Below are 17042 nucleotides of genomic sequence, written 5' to 3'. Positions count from 1 at the left end.
CACCCCGTCCTCCCCTGGGGGTGAGGTCACCTCTGGTCTGTGACCCCGTCCTCACCTCGGGTGAGGTCCCTGCGTCTGTGACCCCGTCCTCACCTGGGGTGAGGCACTGCTGATCTGTGACCCTGTTCTCACCTGGGGGTGCAGTCACCCCATCCTCACCTGGGGGTGAGGTCACCGCTGGCCTGTGACCCCGTCCTCACCTGGGGGTGAGGTCACCGCTGGCCTGTGACCCCGTCCTCCCCTGGGGGTGAGGTCACGCTGGCCTGTGACCCCCGTCCTCACCTGGGGTGAGGTCACCGCTGGCCTGTCACCCCATCCTCACCTGGGGGTGAGGTCACTCACCCCGTCCTCCCCTGGGGGTGAGGTCACCGCTCATCTGTGACCCCGTCCTCACCTGGAGGTGAGGTCACCCCGTCCTCCCCTGGGGGTGAGGTCACCACTGGCCTGTGACCCCGTCCTCACCTGGGGGTGCAGTCACCCCGTCCTCACCTGGGGGTGCAGTCACCCCGTCCTCACCTGGGGGTGCAGTCACCCCGTCCTCACCTGGGGGTGCAGTCACCCCGTCCTCACCTGGGGGTGCAGTCACCCCGTCCTCACCTGGGGGTGAGGTCACCGCTGGCCTGTCACTTCCATCCCTATCTGGGGGTAGATTAGGTTTCTGAACAGAAACACAGTTTTATGCGCCCCGCTGCCTGGGAGGGACATTTGTGGGAAGCCGATGTGGGTAAAATATGGAAGTTAATTTTCCAAAGGCTGGTGGTCACGCTGGGAGGTTCCCCATCCAGAATTTTATTAAAGCCTTGCAATAATTCAGAAGTTTCTGTTATTGTTTTGTCTTAAAGCATTTTTTTGTGATGGTGATTTTTCTTTTTTCTTTTTTGAGACCACAGACTTCATGACTTAATCCTCCGTTTCCCGCATTTTCCTGAATTTATTGCAGCCCTAACAGGACAGCACGGACATACCCAGCGTTCTTACCTGCGATGATGGCTCTGTCCTCTCGCTGTTTCTAGCTCGTTGGTGTGAATGTGAGCCAGGGTGCGTCTTGCCTGCGGCTCAGTGCTGGCACCCAGGATGGAGGCACTGGATGGACTGATGGGCAGGGTGAGGGGCGAAGGGGAGAGGTTAAGATGCCAGTTAACTTAGTGTCGTAGTTAGTGAGTACAAAGGGAATGCAGAGGGTTAGAACTCCATTTAGGAAGGATTTTTGGAGATAATTTTTTAATATATTTTATTGATTTTTTTACAGAGAGGAAGGGAGACCGATAGAGAGTTAGAAACACGGATGAGAGAGAATCATCGATCAGCTGCCTCTTGCACACCCCCTACTGGGGATGTGCCCGCAACCAAAGTACATGCCCTTGACTAGAATCGAACCCAGGACCCTTCAGTCCGGAGGCCGACGCTCTATCCACTGAGCCAAACCGGTTTGGGCTGGAGATAATTTTTATTGAGGTTTTAAATAGTGGGTTTGGGTGGGGTCATTGGGTTAGGGAAAGACTTGAAGTGGTGGTTCAGAGATATATAGGGTGTCGCCCAAAATGCATACACACAATTTGAATAATTATAAAGGCTGTGTTTATTAAAATACATTTTATTTTCAAAATGGAGCTGTCAGCTGTTACAGTGTGTGTATGTTTTTGGGGGACACGCTGTAGGTATAATACTGTCATTGGCAAATAAGATGTTCAGACGGGGGAAGGTAACTGAGTCGGCAGTTAACTGTTGAGCGGGGCGGGGGGACTTGGAATGGAAAGTATTTCCCTGAGGTCAAGTACTGCACAGGGTGACTCAGCCGAGCCTTGTTCTCCTAGACATAATAATGCATCCGCAGATGCCCTGGGCTGAAGGCAGATTGGAAGGGTCCCTGGTGTCTGGCTGAGCCGAATGTGGCTGCCAGCCAGCCATGGAAGTAGCTGAAGTGAAGACGTTACATTTTGGAAACATTGATGATAATTAATACTGCTTATCCAGATTCAAAGCCTTCCCGCTTGCAGATGTGTTCGGTTTGGAAGGAAAATAAAAACTTAGGTCACATAAGATGACTTTCTTTCACACTATAAAAAACAAATTTCAAACACAAGTCAAAGGATACATGTATTTGTTCTTTACTGCTTTTTCACTCTGAGATGAGAGCTTAAGACGCGCCTCTCACTCCCAGAGGAAGACAAGGCCCTCAGACAGGACTCGCTGCTCATCCTCTGCCCGTCCTCCCCTGGCACCCAGTGAGGAGGCCTGAGAGGTGGGATGTGGAAAGAGAACCAGGGATGTCCGGAAATCATTTGCAAATAAATGGTGTGCATCTCAGATGACATGAATAAAGTTAGGGAGGGTAGACCAGTGAGGCGCTTGGAAGGAGGAGGGTAGTGAAAAAAACTAAGTACCGGAGAAAAGAAACTATCAGTAGAAGGAGAGAAGCAGTTAGCAGCTATTAACCTATGAACATAATTATCCTATATTAGAAAAAGGAAAACAAAAAAGATCCAAAGACATGCACACAAGCAAGAGAGAGAAAACTTACCTGTACAGTAGCTGAGCTCCTGCTTGCAGAGTCTCGGTTTGCGGGTGCTTCTGATTGCCCGGACTGGAGAGGGGAACCCCGATAAAGGCCTGCAGGTCCCCTTACTCCTGGCTTTCCTAGGGATGGTCCGGGTAGGTTTAACTATTTGGGATATTAATCTGAAAATGGCATCCCGTTTCAAAATAGCAAGTCTAAGGACTCCAGACATTTGGCACAGTGGTTTTGTTTGTTTCTCTTACCTATTTGTGTCCACTTATCTCACCGCCTGTCTCGTCCTTCTGCATTTGGACTGAGCTGTGCTCACTGCAAACAGCTCCTTAGGGTCCGCAGCAGCTGTAGGTGGCGGGGCTGGAGACTAGGGATGCGGGACCTTTTTCCAGGCCTGTTTGGTGCTCCAATCTCCAGGCCATCCTGCTGCTCTTTTTTTTCTTTTTTTCTCTTTTTTGGCATTAGATAAGCAGTGTAAGATTATGAGTCTGCAGGAACCTCTGATGAGTAAGACATCCTGAGGTTGGCAAGCGTTCTGTGTGTATCACAGCGTCCCTGAGAAGAAGTCTCAGCTCGGGTTTGAGACTCAGCTAGGACATGTGGAAGCGGGGCAGTGGTTCCCTTCACACAGGCTGGGAACCAGACCCTGCTGGCCTGGCGGCAGCTCCTTTTGTGCCCTTGGAGCACATCAAAGCCACGTTTCGTGAGCTTGCAATGGGTTTAAGTTCTTTTAATGCTTTTCATTTGGCTTATCTTTCTCATTAAAAAATACTCATGATAAGCCGAAACCGGTTTGGCTCAGCTGTAGAGCGTCGGTCTGCGGACTGAAAGGTCCCAGGTTCGATTCCAGTCAAGGGCATGTACATTGGTTTCGGGCACATCCCCGGTAGGGGGTATGCAAGAGGCAGCTGGTCGATGTTTCTCTCTCATCGACATTTCTAGCTCTCTATCTCTCTCCCTTCCTCTCTGTAAAAAACCAATAAAATATATTTTAAAATAAAATAAAATAAAAAATAAAATATATTTTTTTTAAAAAATACTCATAATTAGTTGGTTTATTTCATCAGTAGCAGTATTTTTGTTGAATAATTCTTAGGAGAAGTACATACTTTAATACTAATAAATATTAGAATAGTGTCTGGTACCTTGTAAATCTTACTTAAATAAAACATGAATTTATGTTAATTTAAACCTGAATATTCTTTAATCTTGGTCACAGATTGGAATATTTGCTTACATTCCCTGTGACATCCCCCTCACAATCCAGGACCGCTGGCTCCTAACCGCCTCTGCCTCCTGGCCTAGTTGCCCCTAACTGCCCCCCTCCTGGCTTGGTTGCTCCCAACTGCCCTCTCCCTCCCAACCACCCCCTCCCCCAGCCTGGTCATCCCCAACTGCCTGACACCACCCCCCACCCTCCCAACCCGCCACCGCCACCGGCCTGGCTGCCCCTCACTAACCCCCCTGTGTCCTGGCCGCCCCTCACTAACCCCCCTGTGTCCTGGCCGCCCCTCACTAACCCCCCTGTGTCCTGGCCGCCCCTCACTAACCCCCCTGTGTCCTGGCCGCCCCTCACTAACCCCCCTGTGTCCTGGCCGCCCCTCACTAACCCCCCGCGGCCTGGTCGCCCCGCGCAGCCTGTTCGGCCATCAGTCTGGTGGTTTCGTTGTGACAGCCCCTGGCTTTTTGGATGCATGGATGAGGAAACATACCGGCGAAGCAACAGATTTTTCGGTTTACAGGCATGCTGTGTTTTATTGCGCGTGGCTTTATTGTGCTTCACAGATGTTGTGCTTTCTGCAAATTGAGGCAAGGCCTTCCACCGGCCGAAAGATCACAACTGGCTTTATTGTGAGCGCTGCTTTATTGCCGTGGTCTGGACCTGAGCCCCCAATAGCGCCGGGAATGCCCTGCTTTACTGGGAAGCAGTCTGACTTAGCCGCCCCAGGAATGGGACTGTGCAGTGAGCGATGTCATGTCTGAGAAAGGAAAATTAAAACCTCAGCATCGCCCTGATTTCTTCTTCTTAGTGAATATGTCCTTTGAAAGACTGTGCTCTTTACCTTCTCTCCATTGTTCCTTTTGTACAGCGAGTCGCTGTGTGTGTGTTTTCCGGTTAGGATTTTTTTCCTGTAAACTTGGTAAACATTTTTGGTGAGAGACTTTCTATAGGTGACTTGAAATTTATGCTTTCTCACCCTCTTAAACAAAACCCATCCAGGGACGCGTTAACAAGGTGCCCTGAGCGGGATTTCCTGTTGCCCTGCTCCCCTGGTCCTTAGGACAAACACTTGCTGTATTCTGCCGCCTTTCGGACGCAGCCAGGTCTGGCAGTCCTCTGAGGGCTGGCTCTGCTGGTTAATGTTCCTGGGTCCTGCCGCCACTGCTCTGCTTCCCTCAGCAGTCCCCCGGCCCCGTGCGATTTCTCAGGTTTGGCGATCAGGCCCAGTGGACCGTGTGTAACGCGAAGGAGGGCTAATGCAGCCCGTTGGTGGCCGAGTTTACCTGGGACTGAAGCCTCGGGCTTTCTTAGGGGTCAGATAGTTAATATAGCACAGCGCTCTTCCTGTAACTTCCTTTCTGTTACCCAAGAGCCTGATGGAAGCTTACTGCACCTGAATTATGCAGTGGCCACATTTTTCATAGCTACTTTCACCTAAATATTTAGGTAGTGGAGTGAGCTGTTTTAGGCCTTTTGTCCTTTAAGATGCAGAGTTTAAGCAATGTCATGAGAGCAGAATTCTATTTCAAACCCTCTGCTGTCTGTCAGGAGCATTGTGATGAGTGACTAAAACCTGGGGTTCTTTAGGACAGTTAGCTGCTCAGCTGTGATCCTTTCTTCCCGCCGCTCAGCAGACCGACTTTCTCCTTTATGGGAATCGTGTTCCATTCGTGTCAGTGGCTTTTAAACGCTAGCTGTGCATCACAGTCACCTGTTGTGTGCGTGGAAATGCAGGTGCCTAGGTCCTGAGATATGTATATCGGTTCGCTAAGTTTAGGTTGAGGCTTAGCTTTATGGTCATTCTGATGGGCAGGTAGGGCTGAAAACTACGATTTTTCTTTTTTAATAGTTTCCATGCTGTATCTTGAAGGACCTCAAAATGCATTTTTCCTTGGGAGGGGTGGAGATTTCCAGAAACACAAATTCTACCATTTTTGCATACTTTCCTAGACTAAATTAAGTTTTATGCTTTTCACCCAGGCACTGGATAGAGGCTTTTTCTTGGAGAAACTTTCCTTTGAGGCAGAGCAGGCATTTTGAGAATTTTGGAGAGAGCAGACCACGTTTCTCTCTCTCCAGAGACTCTCGTTCTTCCTTTTGGAAGGGCTCAGGTTTAATATAGCGCAGCTGTTGAACTCTGCCCTTGGAAGTTTTAAGAAGAAAGTGTTTTACCCTTTAAAATGGAAATGCCTTTTTTAGGGAGGTGGTATTTGGTGGATATAGTTCTCTAAGAAAGTTTCATGCTTTTCTAGAGTTCTTTTGTTTCATTGATTTCTTAGAATTGTCTCACATGTTGAGAGCAGAGTCTTTGAAAGTAAAGATCTGGCTGCTTTTGTATTATGTTTTGCTGCCTCCTTAATAAAGCCAGAGGAAGAGTTTATTTCTTTGTATTTTCTAGGACTCAAAAATATGTTTTCCCCCTTTATTCAGCCACTCCATACATAAGTAAATGGACCTTGAATAGGGTTTACTAGACAAAAGATTCTGTTCTAGATGACCGTTCAGCAGCCATATGCTTCTCCTAAAAATGTCAGTCTGTCTTGATGAGCTTTAAAGTGAATGCAGATGTTTTGGCTCTTTTGAGGACTACCACTCTGTGTGAAAGAGCACTTCTTTTTCAGGAGATTTCTTTAAAATGCTTACAGAAATTTGCATGAAATTACTTTTATATCTTTTGTCTTTTAAGTCTAATGAAATGAGATTTAATTAGACATTAGTAATTTAAATTTAAGACCATCTTTAGTACAAATGTGATGTAGAGGTTTAATAGTTCTCAATATGTTTTTTGTTAAGATTTTATTATTTATTTAGTCTTTTTTAAAATTGGGAACTTAAAGTGCTTTATAATAGTTACTTTTACGCAGTGAATGGTGATATTTTGGCAGGAAAGAATATCTTTTATGATGTTCGTTGTTTTCTACTTTGGTAGGTTAACTCTAGAAGATAGAGTTGATACCTTCACATAATGTTTGAAAAATTTAGGATCATCCTGTCCCACCTTCATTTAATGCAAGTATCTCTAGAAATTTCTGCTTCTTGATTACCTAGCAGTTGTAGAGTATATGGTAAATTTCTGGTAGCCCTAGAAATCCCTCTATACGCTTCTACTCATTGATAAATAATGTTTCCTTTTAATGTTACATAGAACAGTTCTGACCACCCCCTCCCCACGCACAGGTCAACCCTTCAGACAATGGAAGACACTAGTCATCACTCATTCCTCCTCCAAGTCTGGGCTCCAGACTTAGCATGTCCAGCTCGCGCACCCTTTATCCATGACCGTATTTCCTAATGCTTTCCCTCTCGGTAGTCCTTAGAATGGATTCTATTTTGCCAGTATTTTTCTTTGAACTATATATATAATTTTCATGTTAAGCTTTGCAAGTTCTTAAAATGTTCTGGATACAAGTCCTTTGTTATATATATATGGTTTGCAAATATTTTCTCCCAATCTGTTTTTTTCTTTTTGTTCTTTTAATAGTACCTTTTACAAAGTAAAAGTTTTTAATTTTGATTAAGTCTAGTTTACCAGGTTTTTTCTTTTATGGATTATACTTTTGTTTTCATAGATAAGAACTCTTTGTCTAATCTTAGACCATGAAGATTTTTTTCCATATTATCTTCTTGAAGTTTTGATGTATTATGTTTTACATCCAGATCTATCATCCATTTCAAGTGGATTTTTGTATAAGGTTTGAGATTTAAGTTGAGGTTAAATTTTTTGCATGTTGATGTACACTTGCTCTACTACTGTTTATTGTAAAGACTGTCCTTTTCCTTGACTTGCTTTTGTACATTTGTCAGCAATCAGTTGGCTACATCTGTGTGAGTCTGTTTTTATATTCTCTACTCTGTTCCGTTGATCTAGATCCCTTTGGCAATACCACACCGTCATGATTACTATGGTTTTATAGTAAACCAGAGGCCCAGTGCATGAAATTCATGCGGGGGGGGTCGGGGGCGGGGGGGGGGGAGGCCTTAGCCTAGCCTGTGCCCTCGGGGAATGTCCAACTGGCAGTCAACAGGGGGAGGCGGGGGGGGGGGGGGGGTGCCCCCTGGTCACTGTCGCCTGTTGCCTCCCTGCATCGCGTCTGTCCCCTGGTGGTCAGTGTGCATCATAGCGACTGGTCCTTTCCCCGTTCAATTTGCATATTAGAGTTTTATTATATAGATTGTTATATTATATAGATTTATTATTTATTATATGTATTGTAATCGAGTAGCTGTGATTCTTCCAATTTCCTTCTTGTTCAACACTTTTTTAGCTTCCTTGCCTTTCTATTTTTGTAAATTTTAGAAAAAGCTTATCTATAGCTGTAAAAAATCCGGGTGGACTTTGAATGGCATTGCTTGAAGGCTATAAATAATTTGAGGAGAGTTGCCATTTTTTAAACTTTTTATTGATTTCAGAGAGGAAGGGAGAGAGAGATAGAAACATCAGTGATCAGTGAGAATCATGGATCTGCTGCCTCCTGCACTTCCCCCATTGAGGATCAAGCCTGCAGACATGTGCCGTGCCTGCAGTCTAAGCATGACCTCCTGGTTCATAGGTCGACACTCAACCATTGAGCAACACCAGCTAGGTGAGAGTTGTCATTTCTACTATGTTGGGGCTTCCAGTCCATAAACATGGTATGTCTACTGACAATTATATTGTTTAATCTGTTACTCTATTCCTGGGGTTATAAATAGCTCATTTATGGAATTTGCTTTATTCACCAATATGCCAAAGGCCACGACAAAGATCAGAAGCTGAGGTCTCTCAGCTTCCTTAACTGTAATTAATAATAGAAGCACTGCAGGGAGGAGGTGGTTCCACCTGTAAATTCAGTGTTTATAAAGAATTGGTGATGGCAGAATACTTTTGCCCCGTGTGGTTGACCAGGGACTGTGTATGTGTAAACACCCTAGCACACAGGATTTCCTTGCAAAGTGTGTGTGAGAAGGGAACAGGTGAGGCCAGTGGCCTGCAACCTAGACCGTCTCCTCCGCTGGCGGGCAGGTGTTTCCTCTGCACTGACACTGCCTAAGGTTCACATTGGAGACTTTTCCTGCGGCTCCCTTTTGGGCTCCTTCCCCCCTCCCCCCCCCACGTCTCTGACTGACGGCTGTGGGGTAGCCTTGTCTTCTGTCTTGTTAGTGCGTTCCCACCGGTTCAGTGCATAGATAGCACCAGGATGGATGCAGCTCATCGGAGGTCATTGCACAGATTTCAGCTTCCTCGGCCCTCACTGGGCCTTAAACATGTTACTCATGATTCCAGTATACCTGCGCTACTGCTTGTGAGGGGCCCCTCCTTGGGGCTCAAGTTTTAATTTTGGCCCTAAATAGAATCTTTTGGCTTTGAGTTCAAACTGTTGATGTGGCCAATTCCCTTAGTAATCTCTCACTATTGTCTTTGACTCTAGCTTTGGGTCAAACTATTTGCAGAGATTTTCTGTTAACTCCTGATATTAGCCATGGCTGTATTAGCTTTCTCATACTTGAGCTACTCTATTGGATCCTTCATCTCAGTGCAACATCACAGTCAGCAGCACACGTTTTGAAGTCAGCCCTCCCAGCATGTGAGTCCTGGCTCTGATATGTCCTACCGCTGCCTCCTTTGGGTCTGTTTTCTGTTTTATAACATGGGCATACTAATCTGTCTCATACAGCCTGTAAAGTCCTGAGGGCAGTGCCTGGCAGATGCTAAGTGCCTAATAAATTGTAATAGTAACATCATCATCATCATCCTCATCACCCTCATCATCCTCATCATCACCATCACTATCATCATTACCACCACCACCATCATCATCATCCTTTCTTTTGTGGCTTCTTTTCTTTTCTTTCTCTTCCTGTTCCTTTCTTCCTTCTCCACCTTTTCTTTTTGTTCACAATTCTTTCCTAGATTCTAGTTCCTCTTTCTGGGTTATCAGAGCATCTTGGATTTTTTTCCTGTTTACGAAAAGCATTTTATTCATGAGTCTCTAAAAGAAGGATCCACACCTGGCTTTTTCCAGATTGTGACCTCCCATGCACTCCGCAGTTCCATGCAGTCTATTTTCAGCATCCATCATTCTACCGAAATAGCTTTCATCAAGGTTGACAGTGACTCTGTTGCTAAATGAATAGACTCTGCTCAGTGCTTCTAGCGTGACCTTTGCAGTCCCAAACGATGACTTTCTCCTACTTGAAAAACTCATCCTTTGACTTCTATTTGTTTTTCCTTCTCAGCTCCCTCTGAGTGTCCATCTTTTGCCCACTCCTTGAACTGTCAGTGTTTGAGTCTGATACTTAGCTCTTTATGTAAATAAATGTTTTATGTTACATGAAGTTTATATACACGTGAATACATGTAACATATAAATATATATTTGTTAGGAAGCATAATGGCCAGATGAGTTTGTGTGGCCCCACCGTTCAGTGTGAGAGCTTGAGATTGACCCGTATCTTTACTCTTTGCACACTCTCTGTGCTGAATAACCCGCCCCAGTGTGTTCATCCTAATCCTCCAAACCTGGGCACTTTGCAGATATGACTAAACTGCGTCTCTCTCTCTCTTTTTAAAAAAAATTTTTTATTGCCTTTAGAGGAAGGGAGAAGGAGAGAGAGATAGAAACTTCATTGATGATTGAGCCCACAACCTGGGCATGTGCCCTTGACCAGAATCGAACTCGGGACCCTTTAGTCTGCAAGCCGACGCTCTATCCACTGAGCCAAACCACCCAGGGCAAGCAGAATCTCTTGAGAGGTTATCCTGGATTATCCCATAGGCTCATGTAATCACAGTGGTTCCTCGGAGACACATGTGGGAGGAGTCAGGAGCGGGAAATGCCAGTGTGGAGGCAGAGATCCAGAGCGTCGCACAGCTGCGAAGACGAGAAGCAGTTCTCGCCGGAGCCTGTGGCAGGACCAGCCTGGCTGACACATGGTGGGGGCCTGGAGGCTGGCTCTGCAGGACCTCCGGGACCCTAAGAGACGGAAAGGAGTTGTGTCCGCCCACCAGCGCGGTGATGATGTGCCAAAGTGCTCTCTCTGTCTCTCATCATCCACCGTGACCTGAGCGCCCCCCTATTGCCCCTGACACCACCACGTGTGTGCTTCACGTGCATTGACCTCACTGCCCACTCAGGGAAGTCAGCACATACACATGGCAACTGAACGAGCAGAAAATATTTTTAAAACATTTAGAAATCCAGGTTAATTCTCTCATTATTCTACCTACTGATCATTTAGCACTCAACCAAAGACACACAATGAGTCCCAGTGCTAGAGGAGATAGGAGTGGGTCTCCACGGGGAGCTTTCTAAAGGGTTTACAAAGATAATTTTATATATGCAGTTTTTGCCTAATGCTCTGGCTTCAGGGCCTGCTCTTCATGTAAGATGTGACTCTGTATCCTTTTATTGAATCTTATACTCTTAGAACCAACCAGGACATCTCAGGTGTGTCCGTCACAGCACACCTGACACAATCTGATGATCATCTCCTCCACCGCCACCGTTATCTCGGCCAGGAACCCATGGAGCATCCTCATCTCCTCTCGGGCCTGTCAGTTAGCCGTCCAGGCCTCGTGCTCGCCTTCCTGACGCTCATTCCGCGTCCATCCTGACTGCAGCCGCAGTCCTCTGCTCCCTAACGGCCTCCACGCGTCATTTCTCTCCTAAGCCTGCGGGTGCAGGCCTCGCTGCTCGGTGCAGGTGCCTCCTGCCTCCTGCTCTCGTCCTCTGTCCATTCCTGCTCGCACCAGTCCCGTGTGCTCAGTGGTCCTGAACCGCCTGTGATCCTGGCGCGTGCTCGCTCTCACCAGTGAGGTTCGAGTGGACAGTTTCTTCTGCTTTCCCTTTGTCTCCCTGCCCCTCTCCTCCGCACCCTTTGTCTCTTTAGGTTCAGTGCGCCTGCTGTGGCGCCTGGCACAGGGCTTTCTCGGAGCACTGTTTGAAGTCACCGCCTCGGTGTGGTCTTGGAGCCCGAGCTGCCTCTGCCGGACTCAGGCTTCATGGGGCTCGCTTTCCTTCTCTGGGTTCCCACTGGACTTAGTTCTTCAAGGGCAGGAGCTGTTTCCTCTTCACCTCTGTGCTTACAGCATAGCACATCAATCAGCGTGCAGCTGACGTGCAGTAAACATCTGTGCACACCTTTGATTATGAAATAATACAGAAATTTTAAAAATAGCATCTTCTAAGCAGGACAGCATTTGAGACATTGGTGTTACAGATCACTGAAAAGTGATGACTTTTACGGTTTTATTGATGCACCTGCTTCTTCCTTATCCTATATAATAAAGAGGTAATATGCAAATAACTGTCACACCATCACAAGGTGGCTGTGCCCACAGCTGAGGCAGGGTTCCCATAATGAGCGATCAGCAGGAACCTGAGGCTGCGCCTTGACTGGGCTTGACTGGGGACCTCAGGCCGCGCCCCCTGTCCAGGGGAGCTTTAGAGGGTACCTCAGGCCACACACCCCGCCTGGGGCGGGGCTTGATGGGGGACCTCAGGCCGTACCCTTTATCCCGGACAGGGGGACCTCAGGCCGTGCCCCCCCACCCCAGTGCTGGGCCAGGGGACCTGAGGCTGCACCCCCACCCTGCAGGGTCTGACAGGGGCAGTGCCAGCTGGATCTGAATCTTGCCCAGTGGAGGTGGGGCCGGCCTGGTCTGGGTCTCACACAATTTTGAGGTGCACATGGGTGGACAGGGACTTGACTCTGGATCCTGCAGCGTGCCCCAGACTCTGACAAGAGGAAGGTTTTCATAGCATCTTATTAATTTTTTTTCATCTCTGACACTTCTATTATAGAGAAAGGGCAAATAGCAATATTAAAATATTTCCTCTAATTAATTCCCTTTTAATGTGCATGAATTTCGTGCACCGGGCCTCTAGTGTTGAGTAATAGTGTTGGTGACTTTATCTTAAGGCAGTGTTTATTAAACAGAAAACTTTTTGTGTGATTTGGGATTTTACTGGGATTTAATGTTTTCCATCAAAAAAATAATGGGAAAGATGGAAAGATATTGCAAATTTAAATAATTACCAGTAGTAAAGTAATATTTTTCTCTGTACTGGATTGCTGTGTAGCTATTATACTACAGATATCGGAATGGCAGAGTGCTTGATATACAGAATAAATTCTGCCTTTTGAGATTGAGGATTAACATTAAACAAATGAAATGATTTTACTTAATTAGTTAAATTTGTTCTGTTTTATTTATCTCTATTAGAGATAAAAGCAAATACAAAACGGAATCTATTAAGATTTAGGGCATTTGGAATATTGTAGATGTTGTTAAATTTTACCATTTTGTTTAATTTACTGGGAGGGAGTTGGGAAGAGACAAAATAAGCATTGGTGGGAAAATAAGCTTTTAAAATAAATAAATGAATAAAGAACTCATGACTTTTCAACCAAAATCTAAATTACTGGTTTTGTGGTGTTATACCTAATTTAAAAATGAGCTATGAACACATTTGTCAAGACTGTACCATACATAATAGGCACTAAATGTGTGACTTAATATGCAAATGTTTTTTTAACTCCCTTCTCCACCCTGTAATAGTGGATGCTCAATGGAAACAAAGTAACTGGGCAGCACAGGACGTTCCCCCTGACAGCTTGCCTCACCCCTCCACCCTCCGGCCCCCCCGCACAGTGCTCCTCCTTGCATGGCAAAGCACCTGTGTATCTGTATCATAGAAACTACCACCAGCATTCAAGGCAGCGACATTGGAGCCATTGCTTACATGTTTGCTTTCCCCCAGTAGAATCTTCGGAGCCAGCTCCTGGGTGTAGCATTGTGCAGAAGATGTAGCAGATGTTTTAATAGATGTTTGATGAATTGGGCTAGGAATTAGAATCTTGGTGTGCTTTCTCAATGTATAGGATCAGCTGAGTTCACCAGGCCCTTTGAACATAGGTGCACTATTTTTTGGTCATTAAGTATTAACTCTACCAGGTCTTGCAAACTTCTCTTCAAAGAGTATTTTATTGACTGGATTATTCGTCAGCGTAGCCAAAATATCTTAAGAAGACATCTTCTTTAGGCACAGCATAGTAATTATAGTTAATAATTCTGCATTGCATATTGCTAAGAGAGTAGATCTTAAAAGTTCTCATCACAAGAAAAAATATTGTAATTGTATGGTGACAGGTAGTAACTAGACTCACTGTGGTGCTCTTTTCACAGTAGTTGCAAGTGTGGCATCCTTATACACTTGAAATTGATATACTATTAAATATCAATTATACTTTAATTTCTTTAGGTGAATATATTTTTAAAAGGTGAAATGTTTTGGAAAATCAATGGAAAAAGTACTGGTTTCATGTCTCATTGTCTTGTATTAGTTTTGTGGTTGAAATAAAATTGCATATATAATGCTGACAATACTTACTGAAAGTTGTAAAATTAGGTGTTTTAGTTACTGGGAGCTTTAGTTACTCTATCCAGGTCTAATAGTCGACAGTTTTATGACTGTATTTGGATAAATCTTACGTTTTTCTTAAATGATATGAAGGGCTGTAAAACTGTTAATAAGGAAGCTACTTTCTTCAGTAAGCTAACAGCTGGAAGGGTAGTTGTGTGTCTTTGCATTGATATGGCTTTTTTGCACTTGTCTGCACATACTTTGTTTTGTTACATTTATGAGGTTTTAAAGTCTAGATTGCATTTTATACTTCTAAAATTTTTTTGAATTTTATTTAATTTGTTTAAATCCTATTTAAACAATTTTTAAAGATTATTTAAATAAATTAATAGGTCTCCAGTTTATAGACATGAATTATTTTTTAAAAACCCCATATTTCAAAGGGACACTGCTTTGCTAACTAGATCTATTATGAAATCTTTCCTTAATTTATGACTTACTTAAAAAAATAATTGCTCTAAAGTAGGTCATAAGTAACAAACATCTACTGTAGCTATTTCGGGAAATAAATTATTGTTTGATTATTTTTAATCTGAGCTTTTTTTTGTAGTTGAGTCCATATCTTAGAACTGGGATCCATTTCTGGGTTAAACTAATAAACATTTGAAACATCTAAGTGGAATCTAATTGTTAGTTTAACAACATTATTTTCTTAAAAGTAATAGTGACGATTGGGAATAATTTTACCTGGAGTGTATCAGGAACAGTGCTAGCAGCTCATCATTTATATCTCATTTAATCTCAGCAGCTTCATGAGGTGACACCTTGACAAACTGTAAAGGTGGGTGATCAGTTCTGATGAGAGCACGGTCTGTGGTCAGGCAGGGCAGTGAGCAGGGCGTCCGTGACCAGGCGGCTCCCAGCCCTGTGCAGGGAATGGTCTCGCTGACGGTAAACAGCAGCAGGAGGCAGGTGGCAGGACCGGCCAGGCGGGCGCACTGTCTTCCTTGCGGTGGGGATGGCAGGCTTAGCGGCGCTGAGCTGGAGTGTGTTCCGGAAGGCCAGCGCTGAGCGTGCTCCACTGTGCCCCGGTTCAGCGGTGCCTGCCGTCTTTCCGATTCTACTCATTCTGTCCAAGAAGACAATTCAGTCTTGATTTATGCCAATACGCCCTCATGATTCGGATTTTGGTGGAGATATTTGCAATCATGTCCGTAGTCGCCTCTTCGGGAGAGGTAGCGAACCGCCCTGAGGGTGTGGGTGGAATGACTTGTGCACGTTAGATGTTCCGGACTAGCTGACATTTATTGAGCCTTGACCGAGTGCCAAGTACTTGCTAAAGCTTTATATGCATTGTCTCATTTAATCCTCAGAGGAACTATACGCAGTGAGTAAAAATGCGGCCAGTGTTACTTTTCAGTGTACTATTTTGAATAAACAATACAGCAGTCTCATGTATGTAAATTATATGCAGATCTTCCTCTCATCTTTGACCCATCTGCTCATTCACCACTGCTCTCCCGCCCCGCAAGAAACCACTGCTACTAGTTCTCACACTTGGCAAGTACATTCTTATGCTTTTCCATTTTCTACAAATGAAACTAGTAGTCATCATATTTTTCAGTTTGTTTTTAATTTTACAACTTCTTATTAAAATCTTTACACCTAGAAAAAAGAGTGCAATGAAAAAGAATATATTTATATGTGCAACTTGATCATAGATTTAACACCACCACCTAGATTTGACATTGTTAATATCTTGTTGGTTTTGGCCTTTATGCATTATATGTGTAATAGATAAGCAAAATGTATGTATCTGAGTATATGTGTATATATATGCATGATATATATGAGCAAATTGCACATATAATTGTGTTCTTTTTTACCTAAGCTATTTGAAAGCGAATGATAAATATGGTGCTTGCTCCCTAAACACTTTTCTTTTTTGAGATAAATTACTGTCAGCCATGCGGGTTTCAGGGAGAGCAGTGCATGCTGGGCTGTGCTGACTTGGCATGCAGGTGACTGTTCCCTAAGTCCAGGGAGAGGATTGACAGGAGCAGAGCGGGCTGGGGGTTGGGGGCGGGGTGGGGGTTGGGGGATTGGGAGCACTTTGTGGTTAATTGGGCAGAACAAGGAAGGTGGCTGTTCACGTTTTTTAGAGAAAATCTGGAAAAGAAGTGTTACGAGTTCATGTTTGGTAGGGTTCCTCCCCTCTTGCCACTGTAGGAGCTGGTCCTGCCTGTGCCCGGGGAGGAAGAAGTGAGCGCTCCCTGCCAGGTACCGCCGTTCTGGAGGGATGTGGCCTCAGTGTGCAGACCAGGAAGTAGAACTGTGGTGTTGTGAAGCAATTGTTCACGATCGGTCACATTGTCCTAAGCGCAGATCCGGAGTTTTAAATGACTGGGCTGACTGCAGTTACTGTGACCGTCTTCCCAAATTGTTTCATGAAGTTTAAAAAATCTATGTATATTGGTGATTTTTTTCTTCTAAATGTATTTTTTAATCATGTAATCTCATCAGCCTTTAAAAAACAGTATGCCCCTGAGTGCTCGATTTATTTGCCCCTGGACAGATACTCATTTCTAAGTTGGAGAACAAATACCTATCAGCTAGCTTCGTCTTTGATGTGACACTGCTAGATGGTGAAGGCTGGTCTGTCCAACGCTCATGTCCTATAAATTCAGCATCATTTTTGTGATAAAATGTATTGCTTATTTCATTTTAAATATGTTTATGATATATACATTATTCCAGTGGTTTTTATGGCAGAAGTTTTAAAGCAAAAGATTCTGAACTGAAGTAAATAAGCAACAAGTTGGGATAATTCAAAGTGAAGATGAATAAAGATAAAATGCATAGTCTTTAAAAAAAATTAGGGAAGCTGTCCAAGATGAAACAGTAGTATTAAGCTGATAGGAAGCAACTTACATAATGGATTTTGACACATTTTAACCTTTGAAGG

The 17042-nt window shown here is 44.6% G+C and overlaps 1 protein-coding gene across 1 annotated transcript in view; it reads left to right on the top strand.

The window, feature by feature from the left end:
• Positions 1–17042, top strand: part of NDUFS4 (NADH:ubiquinone oxidoreductase subunit S4) — a 52303-nt gene that overhangs the window by 973 nt on the left and 34288 nt on the right. The window lies entirely within an intron of this gene.

Source organism: Pipistrellus kuhlii, unplaced genomic scaffold (genome assembly GCF_014108245.1).
Source record: "Pipistrellus kuhlii isolate mPipKuh1 unplaced genomic scaffold, mPipKuh1.p scaffold_m20_p_4, whole genome shotgun sequence".
Taxonomy (NCBI): Eukaryota; Metazoa; Chordata; class Mammalia; order Chiroptera; family Vespertilionidae; genus Pipistrellus; species Pipistrellus kuhlii.
The sequence above is the reverse complement of the archived record's forward strand: the minus strand, read 5'-3'. Positions and strand labels throughout refer to the sequence as shown.